Here is a 12,029-nt window from a genome sequence, read left to right as displayed (position 1 = left end):
CGCTTCTGGGTTCGGTCGGGTCCCGGAGATCTCAGCCGCTGCAGCCCGGCGCGCGCGCTGACAGATGAGGCCAACGCTCATAGAGAATGACGGAGCGCTGGACTCTCCTGTCATTCTCTATGGGTGTTGGACTCATCTCTCAGCGCGCGCGCCGGGCTGCAGCGGCTGAGATCTCCGGGACCCGACCGAATCCAGAAGCGGGACCCGGCGGGATGAGGTAAGTATAGGGGTCTCTAACGGGGGGTCGGGAACCTGTCACCCCGGTACGGGGGGTGACAGGTTCCCTTTAATACAGCCATAGGCCATAGGCTGTATCCATGTCTTCCAGGACTCCCTAGGGCTACATCCAACTTTTTCAGCCACTAGTAATCAAATACCGCACGCTCAAGTTTGGAAGGACTCGTTCATGCTCAAGTAGCACTCATCTCTACTCGTCATCCATCATTCATCGACTAAACATCGCCTATACAACAGGGATATGTGCAGCCAATGTACAAAGATTTTTAAGCAGGGCAAAATAAAGCAATCAGCCAACAAATCACTATTTGCTTGTTTGTTGACTGATCCCAAGGGGATATCAACCATGTAATAGTTGTTTTACACAGACACACCAATGCCCAATACAAGCGTTGATCTAGGACAGGGGTGTCAAACTCAAATACACAGTGGGCCAAAATAAAAAAATTGGACAAACTTAATATATAAGGAAAATTGCATGCAGCGATTCTGGCTCTGTGAGAGCAACGTGCGGCGTTCCTGGCACTGCCTATCCTAAAGTAATTGTCCCCACATGGTTGTTACCCATTATATCCCTCAAGCAGTAGGTATTCCCATAATTGTGCCCCACATACTAGCCAGGCTTACTACTAGAGCCCCACATAGTAGCCAGCCCTCCCAATAGTGACCCATATAGTAGCCAGTACACCTAATAGTGCCCAATATAGTAGCCAGCCCCCGATAGCGTCCCATATAGTAGCCAGCCCCCAATAGTGTCTTATATAGTAGCCCCCGGGCAATAGTGTCTTAAATAGTAGCCAGCCCTCCTAAGTGCCCAATATAGTAGCTAGCCCTCCCAATAGTCTCTTATATAGTAGCCAGCCCTCCCCAATAGTGTCTTATATAGTAGCCAGCCCTCCCAATTGTCTCTTATATAGTAGCCAGCCCTCCCCAATAGTGTCTTATATAGTAGCCAGCCCTCCAAATAGTGTCTTATATAGTAGCCATCCCTCCAAATAGTCTCTTATATAGTAGTCAAACCTTCCAATAGTCTCTTATGTAGAAGCCAGTCCCTAAAATAGTCTCTTATATAATAGCCAGCCCTCCCCAATAGTCTCTTATGTGGAAGCCAATCACTAAAATAGTCTCTTATATAGTAGCCAGCCCTCTCAATTAGTCTTATAAAGTAGCCAGCCCTCCCCAATAGTCTCCTATAGTAGCCAGCCCTCCCCAATAGTGTCTTATATAGAATCCAGTCCCTAAAATAGTCTCTTATATAGTAGCCTGTGGCCTATGAGATTATAATATGGGCGGTCTGAGCGGCTGTCTGGACCACCCATGTAATTATGTGCTGCAACGTCAGGGGGCCAGATTTAACACAGCAATGGAAAAGCATGGCGGGCCAAGAAAAATGGCACCACTGGCCAGATTTGGCCCACGGCCAGAGTTTGACATGACTGATCTAGGAGGTACATAACTGGTTGCAAATCTCCTGGGGAGATATGTGACCAACCAATAATGACCATAAGGGCTAATCTGGGTATTCAGTTGACAGATTATCAATTCTTACTATGGCGGCTGATCGCTCGATCTTTAGACTCTAATTACAGATTTACATTAGGAATACGCTCCAAATCTTTTAAGCTCTAATTCCAAATTTGCATTAGGAATACAATCCAAATGTGGCCGAAACCCTAATAATAACCAATAGCCACGATTTTCAGGAACATTGCACAGCTATTCCACATCTGAATGCAGATGTGGAAACACAGGCAGATACAGGACCACCATTAGCCGGTTTGGCCAGTAGTTTCACTGTGTAAAGGCTTTTACTGAGAAAGGGCTGGATAATCAGGATCTTCATTATGACTACTCTATATACAGTATTGTTACTACATCTAACACATACTACAAATTCAGCTCTGCTATGTCACACATACTCAGCTCTACTACATGTAAACTTCTTTTTTGTTTCGCTATGTTTTGCAGTTCTTGTATGTTGTGCATGATCTGGTATACTTGAGATGGTATGATAGCAGGCAGCAACTGGCCTCAGCCAGCTCCCTTTCTCCATGCGAACCAGTTATGTGAAGCTGTTATTCTTAGGCAGCCAACCCATGTGTATTCCTCTCCACTCCCCCTCAGCCTTGTGTGGTTTCCACTGACAGCAGAAGGTGCGGAGCCAGTCACAGGCCGCCCTTGTGTTTATCTGTGCTGTATTATTAATGCATTGGCTGTCAGCAGCCTAGGGAGGCATGGCAGGCTAGGTTGTGCTCCCCTCCCTTGTACAGTACAAGCATATGATGTCATTGAGAGGTCACTGATATCACTGGATGCTGTATAGCATTTGACTTCTGAGCAAGGACGTAGACAAGCGTAAGTATATATACCATTCTATGCTGCTTTTGGGTATTGGTAGTTGATATTTTGTAGAAATATTGCTGTAAGCTGTATCGGTGCTTAAAGGCAACCTTGTATCTGACTAGCTTGCTCTGAAAGGGTTACATAGTAGAGGATATAGGGTATAGCAGCACATAGAGGATCCAGCGGCAATGGAGTGAGCTAGTGATTAAAGCGACTAATTGTGTTATTTTTGGTAAACCAACCCTCTGATCCATTCTTTCCTAGAGCACGGTAATTCCTGGGGGGGTTCTGGGCAGGGGGATTAGGCTGGGTAGTTTAGCTGCCTCACAGCATTCATAAGGAGGGCTGCCATCTGTGTATAGAGACGTGAATGATCAACAGTATCTATCTATCTATCTATCTATCTATCTATCTATCTATCTCCTATCTATCTATCTATCTATCTATCTCCTATCTATCTATCTATCTATCTATCTATCTATCTATCTATCTATCTCCTATCTATCTCTCTATCTATCTATCTATCTATCTCCTATCTATCTATCTATCTATCTATCTATCTATCTATCTCCTATCTATCTATCTATCTATCTATCTATCTATCTATCTATCTATCTATCTCCTATCTATCTATCTATCTATCTATCTATCTATCTATCTCCTATCTATCTATCTATCTATCTATCTATCTATCTATCTATCTTCTATCTATCTATCTATCTATCTATCTATCTATCTATCTATCTATCTATCTATCCATCTATCCTTGACTAACCTTTCCATAAGACTACCGCTGTTACATGAAAAATGATATACGGCATTCTCTAGAGAGAGATATCCTGCAACACCCCATGCTCTAGGTGACAGATTGCTATTAGAGAGTAAATTATATGTGGTATCTGCAGTAAAAACAGGTTTAAGGTTTTAGGGTCAAAGTTTGGGGTCACTTTCTTTTTGATAGTAGGTCACGCTAGAAATAGGATATGCTATGGAAAAGGATATATTTGGGATGTTTCTATTGGGGCTTTAGGATACATTTGGGTCAGGTATGTTTAGATTTAGGATACTCACAGTGGCACATTCTGTAAATATCCACGCACATCATCTGGTACACTGAGAGGTACCCCGAGGCCACAGGTGACAATAGACTTGGCGCCATGATTATGTTGGGTGCCTGCCATCCTCTAGATATTATCATTTTATATCACGCTATATAAATTAGTGTTAGGTTTTAGGTCCTAGGTTATATATTCATTCCTGCAATTAGCTTTTTCACTTTTCAAAGTAGTGTGTGTATGTGTTTGTGCATACATGTGTGTAGATGTTTTTGTGTGTACATGTGTGTAGATGTGTTTGTGTGTACATGTGTGTAGATGTGTTTGTGTGAACATGTGTGTAGATGTGTTTGTGTGTAGATGTGTTTGTGTGAACATGTGTGTAGATGTGTTTGTGTGTACATATGTGTAGATGTGTTTGTGTGTACATGTGTGTAGATGTGTTTGTGTGTACATGTGTGTAGATGTATTTGTGTGTACATGTGTGCAGATGTGTTTGTGTGTACATGTGTGCAGATGTGTTTGTGCGTACGTGTGTGTAGATGTGTTTGCACGTACAGTACATGTGTTTGTGCATGTATGTGTGTAGATGTGTTTGTTCATACATGTGTGTAGTTGTGTTTGTGTGTACATGTGTGTAGATGTGTTTGTGTGTACATGTGTGTAGATGTGTTTGTACATACATGTGTGTAGATGCGTTTGTGTCTACATATGGGTAGTTGTGTTTGTGTGTACATGTGTTTGTGCATACAATGTGTGTAGATGTATTTGTGTCTACATGTGTGTACATGTGTGTAGATTTGTTTGTGTGTAGATGTGTTCATGCATATATGTGTGCAGATGTGTGTGTGCATGTATGTGTGTAGATGTGTTTGTGCATACATGTGTGCAGATGTGTGTGTGCATGTATGTGTGTAGATGTGTTTGTGCATACATGTGTCTGCATTGCATATCTATAATATATACAAATATACACAGAATATTTATAAGCAGAAACCCTTTGCCTGTAGTCAGCACTCGCAGTCTGGCCGTTTGGGTGGGGTCCTGGCACCGCTGCTTAGTCATATAATCTGAGGGAAAAAAACAAGTTCTCCATGACCAAGTTTTTACAGAAACTCTCTGTTGTCTATAGGATTCTCTCTATTGTCCTCACAACACAATTAATATCCTATACTGTACTCCAATCTGTATTTCAGAATATCCTAAAGATTATTGTCTTCTTTCCCTTGATGTCTTGTATACGTTACAGACAAAGGGTTTTCCCAATAATGTTAAACCAGATAACGCCTACAGTTGTCAAGGAGACCGACCATACAGTGATGGCCTGGAATGCAGCGAGCTCTTACTAGCAGCTACAAGGAAACTACTGCCATATACTTCGTTATTCCTCACCGGTCACATGCTTTACCATTGTTCACTTTCCGTTACAGATCATGTACAGCAGAAAGTGAAGGAAAGAGTTAAGAAGAGCCGCTCCTAGGCAATTGACTTTATTTGGCGGATAACTCTTGAAAACGGAAAGTTTTTAGTGTAAAATATCTGGGCATTGTCCCAAGAGGGTGGGACTGGCAGAAAATGAGTTCTGGAAAAAATGATGAATTTTTACTGTAGGAGTCTCACAGATTCAGCTCTTTATAGCACGCAATGTATGCGTTCTAAAGGCAATGTATAAGTGAATGGAGGGGGTGCAGAGGGAACAGAAATGGCCCATGGTCGAATTACAAATTTTATGTAGGATCTAGCGACTAAAGTAGTTTTATAGTTATGTTGCTTAAAGCAGGGCTGCACAACCTGGGGGCACCAGAAAGCCACTCAGTGCAGCCCCCGGACATGCTGCTTTGTGGCCTGAAGGACATGGCTGTGTAGGGTCGCTGCATCCTACTGATTAAAAGAATGTTGTGTTTTTGAGATATAAGGAGATGTGAGGAGTTGCATGCAGAGAGGTAGCAGGGAGAGGTAAGCATTAACAGTTCACTGGCACTGTCATAGGGGGCACTATGGGGGTATATGAGTTAAACCTACAGGGAACCAATCAGCTCATTTGGGCTGATATGGTTCCCTGGAGAGCTGTATAAAGCTCCTCAGCAGCCCGCGGCACATACCGGCCACGCCTGCAGCAGAAGCTTTATACCGCCCGGGAGGCAGAGGTGGGCAGGGAGTAATTTGAGTGGTTCCCTACCCGTATGTAGTCATCGCTCTCTGCCTATCAGTGTGCTCGGAGGAGATGATTGACAGGCAGAGAGGCCCGTTACTGGTCCAGATGACTACCTGCCCGCCTCTTCCTGCTGCGCGCCCAAGTAATAAAACTTTATTTTCTTAGAACTTCCCATTAACTTAAATTGCCAATATTGCCTTTTTTTAATGTTCTCTGAAACCCTGTTTTATGCACCATTCTCTCAGACCCTATCTAGGCATAAAACAGGAGTGTAGGGGTATTCCCATGAGGCTTTTATGGCATAGTTGCAGGATCTGATTGGTGGGGGTTTAATCTCTGGGACCACCATATAGTGCAAGAATAGGGATCCCTTGTTAGACATTGTAGAGAGGAGGGAAAGAGGTGAAGAGATAAGCATTCAACTATGGCCTTAAAGGGAACCAATCAGCACGGTATAGCTCTGCTGTGCAGCTCCCGAAGCTACCAGTCACATATGCAGCAGTCACTTCACATCTGGGAAAAGTATTTTTATTCTGCGCAAGGATGTGAGAGGGGCGGCAACTAGTAATCTGGGCAGGGAGCCGCACGTGACTAGTCACAACTCTATGCCTGTCAGCACGCGGTGCAGGGATGATTGCAGATGCGGCTGGTAGCTTCGAGGAGCTGCACAGCAGAGACATACTGTGCTGCAGGGAACCATATCAGCACAATCTTTGGTTCACTTTAAAGTAAATCTACCAGCAGCCTATTTGTTAATATGTAAATTAGGCTCAAGTGCCAGGGCAAAGGGGGTGTTCCCCAGCATGGTAAGAGCCCAGGAATATGATTACCCTCGCTGGTGAATAGGGGGAGAAAGGCTGCCTAAACCTGGGCTCTTGCTATGCTAGGGAACACCCCCTGGGCATATGAGCCTTATTTACATATTACCATACAGGTCTGCGCACACACACATACACACACACACACACACACACACATACAAACACACACAGACATATATATATATATATATATATATATATATATATATATATATAATGCAGCAATACTTGTAAGAGGTTAAGTTGACTGCTGGTAGATCCTGACGTTTCACTGACAGCGTAGATGGCAGTGGCGTAGCTACCATAGAGCCAGGGTAGGAAGTTGCTATGGGGCCCGTGCAGGAGGGGGGCCCAGGGGAGAAGATAAAAGCGTGTGTCCTTCTGCTTAACCCTTTATGTACTGCAGTGTGTAAGTTACCCAGTGTTAACTTACATGCTGCAACACAAAAAATGTGCAGTGCAGGGGGGGCCCTCATGAATCCTAGCTACACCCCTAGTAGATGGTGCAGATTCACACACGCACACGCACACGAACACACACACACACACACACACACACACACACGCACACACGCAAACACACACACACACACACACACAGATGGTCACTGATCCCAGTGCTAATGCCGCCTTTGCCTTCAGCTTTTCTAGTCCCAGTAGACAGGGAGAGGAGGCTGTCAGTTTCCAGCTCTAGATTATTGATTGTCATCCAGATTTTTTTTTTATTTTTAGAAAACATTGATTAATAGCACAGGCTGAGATGGGGAGGGTCATGGCCGCAAAGCTGCTTTTCCCTCTTCTGCTGGCAGTTTAGTAGTAATCCCATGTTGAGTTATTGCAGTGTTAGATTTACATCCCAGGAGCATGTAGACACAAATCTCTGATCAAGCAATGTAAAGCCAAGGAAGTTTGGACATAGGGAATTACCAAGAGTGTCTAAAAGAAAAACCATCCCTGTTGCCTATCATTGCTCAATTTTCATTTCCTACTGTGCCTATACACCTTCAATTATTGTCAGCCGAAAAATCGTTCAGCTGAACAGATAGTTTAGATGAACTATCGTCACAACTGAACATTCATATGTTCTCCATGGTGAGAGGAAGGCCACAGCCCTGGCTGCCGCTTATCTCTCCAAGAACAAAGGTGTTGGGCAGTGAAATTTCATCACATCTGGCCCTTTATCCTCCATCGACATTATCTGGCAGTGGAGTCTCAAAAGGCCCAATACACCAATTACTGATAGCTGAACCTGCCACCAGTATAATCTGTATGGGGACCTTTAAACTGCTCTGGTAAAATGAAAGTTGTGCTGTGGTTGGTTGCTGTGGTCAAGAAAATATTTTTTAAAGGACAACTCCCGCAGGACCCCAAAAAAAAAAAAAACACAGACACACACAGACACCATACTCACCATCTCTCCGGTGACGATCGCCACTCGATTCGCCCGCCGTCCACCTCTCCGTCGCCGCCGTCCGCCATCCAGCGATGTCTCCGACTTCCGGGTCCAGGGGATGGAAAAGGCTGCCAGGGCTGAGCAAGCTGGAAGCCATGTGATGCGCTCCAGCCAATGAAAAGGCTGCTGGTGCGCATGTGCACCAGCAGCCTTTTCATCCCCATTCACTTTGCATGAAGACGCCGAGGAGGAAGAAGACCCGGACCGCCCCTCGGCTCTGACGTCGTCAGAGCCGTCGTCAGAGCCCACAAGGGTCAACAATGAATTTCGGCTTGATCCGGGAACCAGATTACTGAATAAACCAAATTCTATTTCTTCTACATCAGAATAGATTTAATGTTTAATCCATTACACGAATTGCGAGATTTATATAATTCTATAATCTTTTTTTTGCTGACCGGATTTTAAGTGTACATTGTAATTCTGAATAACTGTGGTCAGATAGCGGGAATCATCCTCCTTTCCTTCTTTGCTGACATACAGCTGCTGATTTCCATGATTCATCAGTGTTTGTCAATAGTTCACAGGTTTTTTGCAAGCTTGACCACTAATGACTCATAGGTCCATAGTCAGCACAGATTAAAAAAAGACATACAGGCCTCGGGATGGGAGACAACATGGATGGAAAGAAGGAGGGGGTATGGGTATATTTTAGAATGTTGTTGCCACCTATTGATCCATAAAGGTAAAAACTCAAAAGGCCTAGACCTTAAGGTAGGTTTGGGTCCCAGAGGTAGGTGCCTGTATCTGTCAGACATTTACGGCATATCCTGTAAATATGCCATAAAAGTCCCTTTAGGCTATGTTCACACACTGAACAGTTGCAGTAATGTGCAGTGAATCTGCACTAAATAATCTGTGGAGATCAGTTGCAGAAAATCGACAACTAGGGATGAGCGAACTTTTGAAAAATTTGTTTCGATCCGGCGAACTTTCGTGAAGTTCGGATTCGTAGGAAACGAACCTAAAACGAACCTTGCTATAACGGCTGAATAAATCTGATAGGTTATAGTTTAGTTTAGTTTCAGTTGCTATTACAATGAAAAAAGTAGAAAAAATCAAAGTGCAAAAATAGTGAAAAAAATAGTGAATAAAAAACAAAAAATTATAATAATAATAATAATAAAAATAAATAATAATAATAATAATAATAATAATAATAATAATAAAAAATTGAGTAGGAGGAGGAAGCAGCAGCACTTGATTGCACCCAGGACAGTATAGTTGAGAAGAGACAAGTTGAGGAGCAGGAGGAGGCAGCACTTGATTGCACCCAGGCCAGTATTGTTGAGAAGAGACAAGTTGAGGAGCAGAAGGAGGCAGCACTTGATTGCTCCCAGGCCATTATTGTTGAGAACATAGAAACATAGAAGATTGTCGGCAGAAAAAGACCACTGGGTCCATCTAGTCTGCCCTTTTAGTATTTTCTTTCTTATTATCTTAGGATAGATGTATGTTTATCCCAGGCATGTTTAAATTCTGTTATTGTAGATTTACCAACCACCTCTGCTGGAAGTTTGTTCCAGGTATCTACTACTCTTTCAGTAAAATAATATTTTCTCACATTGCTTTTGATCTTTCCCCCAACTAACCTCTCACTGTGTCCTCTTGTTCTTGAGCTGTTTTTTTTACTAAAAACACTCCCCTCTTGAACCTTATTTAGTCCTTTAACATACTTAAAGGTTTCAATCATGTCCCCCCTTTCCCTTCTTTCCTCCAGACTATACAGATTCAAATCCTTAAGTCTTTCCTGATATGGTTTATTCTTCACACCCTCCACCATTTTTGTAGCCCGTCTTTGGACCCGTTCTATTTTATCAATGTCCTTTTTTAGATGAGGTCTCCAGAACTGGACACAGTATTCCAGATGTGGCCTCACGAGAGCTCTATACAGCGGGATCACAATCTCCTGCTTCCTACTGGTTATACCTCTAGCTATACACCCCAGCATACGATTAGCTTTCCCCACCGCCTGGTTGCACTGGTGACTCATTTTAAGGCTGTCAGAATTCACTACCCCTAAATCCTTCTCTTCTGAAGTCTTTTCCAACACAGTACTGCCGATGTGATACTCAGATAGAGGACTCCTCCTCCCCAAGTGCATTATTTTACATTTGGAAATGTTGAACTTCAATTTCCACTGTTTGGACCACTTATCTGGCAAAGCAAATTCATTTTCCATATTACTGACACCTCCAGGAATATCAACCCTATTGCTCACTTTTATGTCGTCAGCAAACAGACAAACTTTACCTATCAAACCTTCTCCTATGTCACTTACAAACATATTAAAAAGAATAGGACCCAGAACAGACCCTTGTGGCACACCACTTGTAACCCGTCTCTGCTCGGAATATTCACACAACAACCCTCTGATATCTATCCTTCAGCCAACCACAAATCCACTGAACTATCCAGGGATTAAGTCCAATTTTCTCCAACATCTCTCTAAAATCTTTATGGGGAACTGTATCAAAAGCTTTGCTGAAGTCCAGATAGGCGAAATCCACGGCACCACCTTCATCCAGCACTTTTGTGGCATAATCAAAGAAATCAATGAGATTAGTCTGACATGATTGGCCCTCAGTAAAGCCATGCTGGTTTGGATCCATCAAATTGTTAATTCTTAGGTGATCCATTATCTTCTTTTTTAGAAGAGTTTCCATCATTTTCACTACTACAGATGTTAAGCTCGCTGGCCTGTAGTTACTGGGCTCTTCTCTACTCTCCTTCTTGTGGATTGGTATAACATTGGCCGTTCTCCAATCATCGGGGACATCTCCTGTTAGCAGGGATTGGTTATACATATCTGTCAAAGGGGCAACAATCACAGATCCGAGTTCTTTAAGAACCCTGGGATGGACGCCATCTGGACCCATCGCCTTATTCAGCTTTAAACTGGCAAGTTCCTCTGCAACTTCAGCCTCTGAAAATACTGGAGCTGAACCCATATAACTGGAGGCAAGAACACACAAGTTGAGGAGCAGGAGGAGGAGGCAGCACTTGATTGCACCCAGGCCAGTATAGTTGAGAAGAGACAAGTTGAGGAGCAGGAGGAGGCAGCACTTGATTGTTCCCAGGCCAGTATTGTTAAGAACACACAAGTTGAGGAGCAGGAGGAGGCAGCGCTGTAAATTAGCATCAATCAATTATATTGGTGCTCGTTTATAGAGCCTATTATATGGCTTGATAATCGCGCGTCCAGGGCTGCATGAACAATCACTAGATAATCGGCCTGTGTAATAAGGCCTTAAAGGAGAAGTCTGGCAAAAATATTTCTTAAATTATTGCAATGCCCCCCAAAAGTTATACAAATCCGCAATATACACTTATTACGGGAAATGCTTATAAAGTGCTTTTTTTCCCTGCACTTACTACTGCATCAAGGCTTCACTTCCTGGATAACATAGTGATGTCGCGACCCGACTCCCAGTGCTGTGCGGGCTGTGGCTGCTGGAGAGGATGATGGCAGGGGGAAGCTCAGTGTCCCTCCAGTGCCCTGTGTCCCTCAGTGTCCCCCTGCCATCATCCTCTACAGCAGCCACAGCCCGCGCAGCTCTGGGAGTCGGGTCGTGACATCACCATGTTATCCAGGAAGTGACATCACCATTTTATCCAGGAAGTAAAGCCTTGATGCAGTAGTAAGTGCAGGGAAAAAAGCTCTTTATAAGCATTTCCTGTAATAAGTGTATATTGGGGATTTGTATAACTTATGGGGGGCAATACAATACTTTAATAATAATTTTCGACAGAATTCTCCTTTAAATAAATGTAGTTCGTTTGCTCTTTCCTTATAACTAAGAGGCTCGATAACCCTTATCAGTTTAGTTATATTTATACCTTTACCAACTGAAGGGCATCCATCCTATGAACTGGTGCCCATAGCATTAAAGAAGTACTCCTGCAAAAATCTTTTTCCTTTAAATCACCTGGTTTTAGAAAGTTAAACAGATTTGTAATTTACT

The 12,029-nt window shown here is 43.2% G+C and overlaps 1 protein-coding gene across 2 annotated transcripts in view; it reads left to right on the top strand.

Annotated features, from left to right (window-relative positions):
• Positions 1-2,490: 2,490 nt before the first annotated feature.
• The window catches only part of LOC138799259 (sideroflexin-3-like), a 29,856-nt gene continuing 20,317 nt past the window's right edge, over positions 2,491-12,029 (top strand). Inside the window, exons 1-2 of one of the 2 annotated variants that reach the window (XM_069980187.1) lie at positions 2,533-2,592; positions 5,066-5,165. The gene's annotated coding sequence lies outside the window, so the exon portion shown is untranslated. Of the gene's footprint in view, positions 2,593-5,065; positions 5,166-12,029 lie in introns of both variants that reach the window. The other variant, XM_069980186.1, reaches the window with a different exon arrangement.

This window comes from Dendropsophus ebraccatus, chromosome 8 (assembly GCF_027789765.1).
Source record: "Dendropsophus ebraccatus isolate aDenEbr1 chromosome 8, aDenEbr1.pat, whole genome shotgun sequence".
NCBI lineage: Eukaryota > Metazoa > Chordata > Amphibia > Anura > Hylidae > Dendropsophus > Dendropsophus ebraccatus.
The sequence above is the reverse complement of the archived record's forward strand: the minus strand, read 5'-3'. Positions and strand labels throughout refer to the sequence as shown.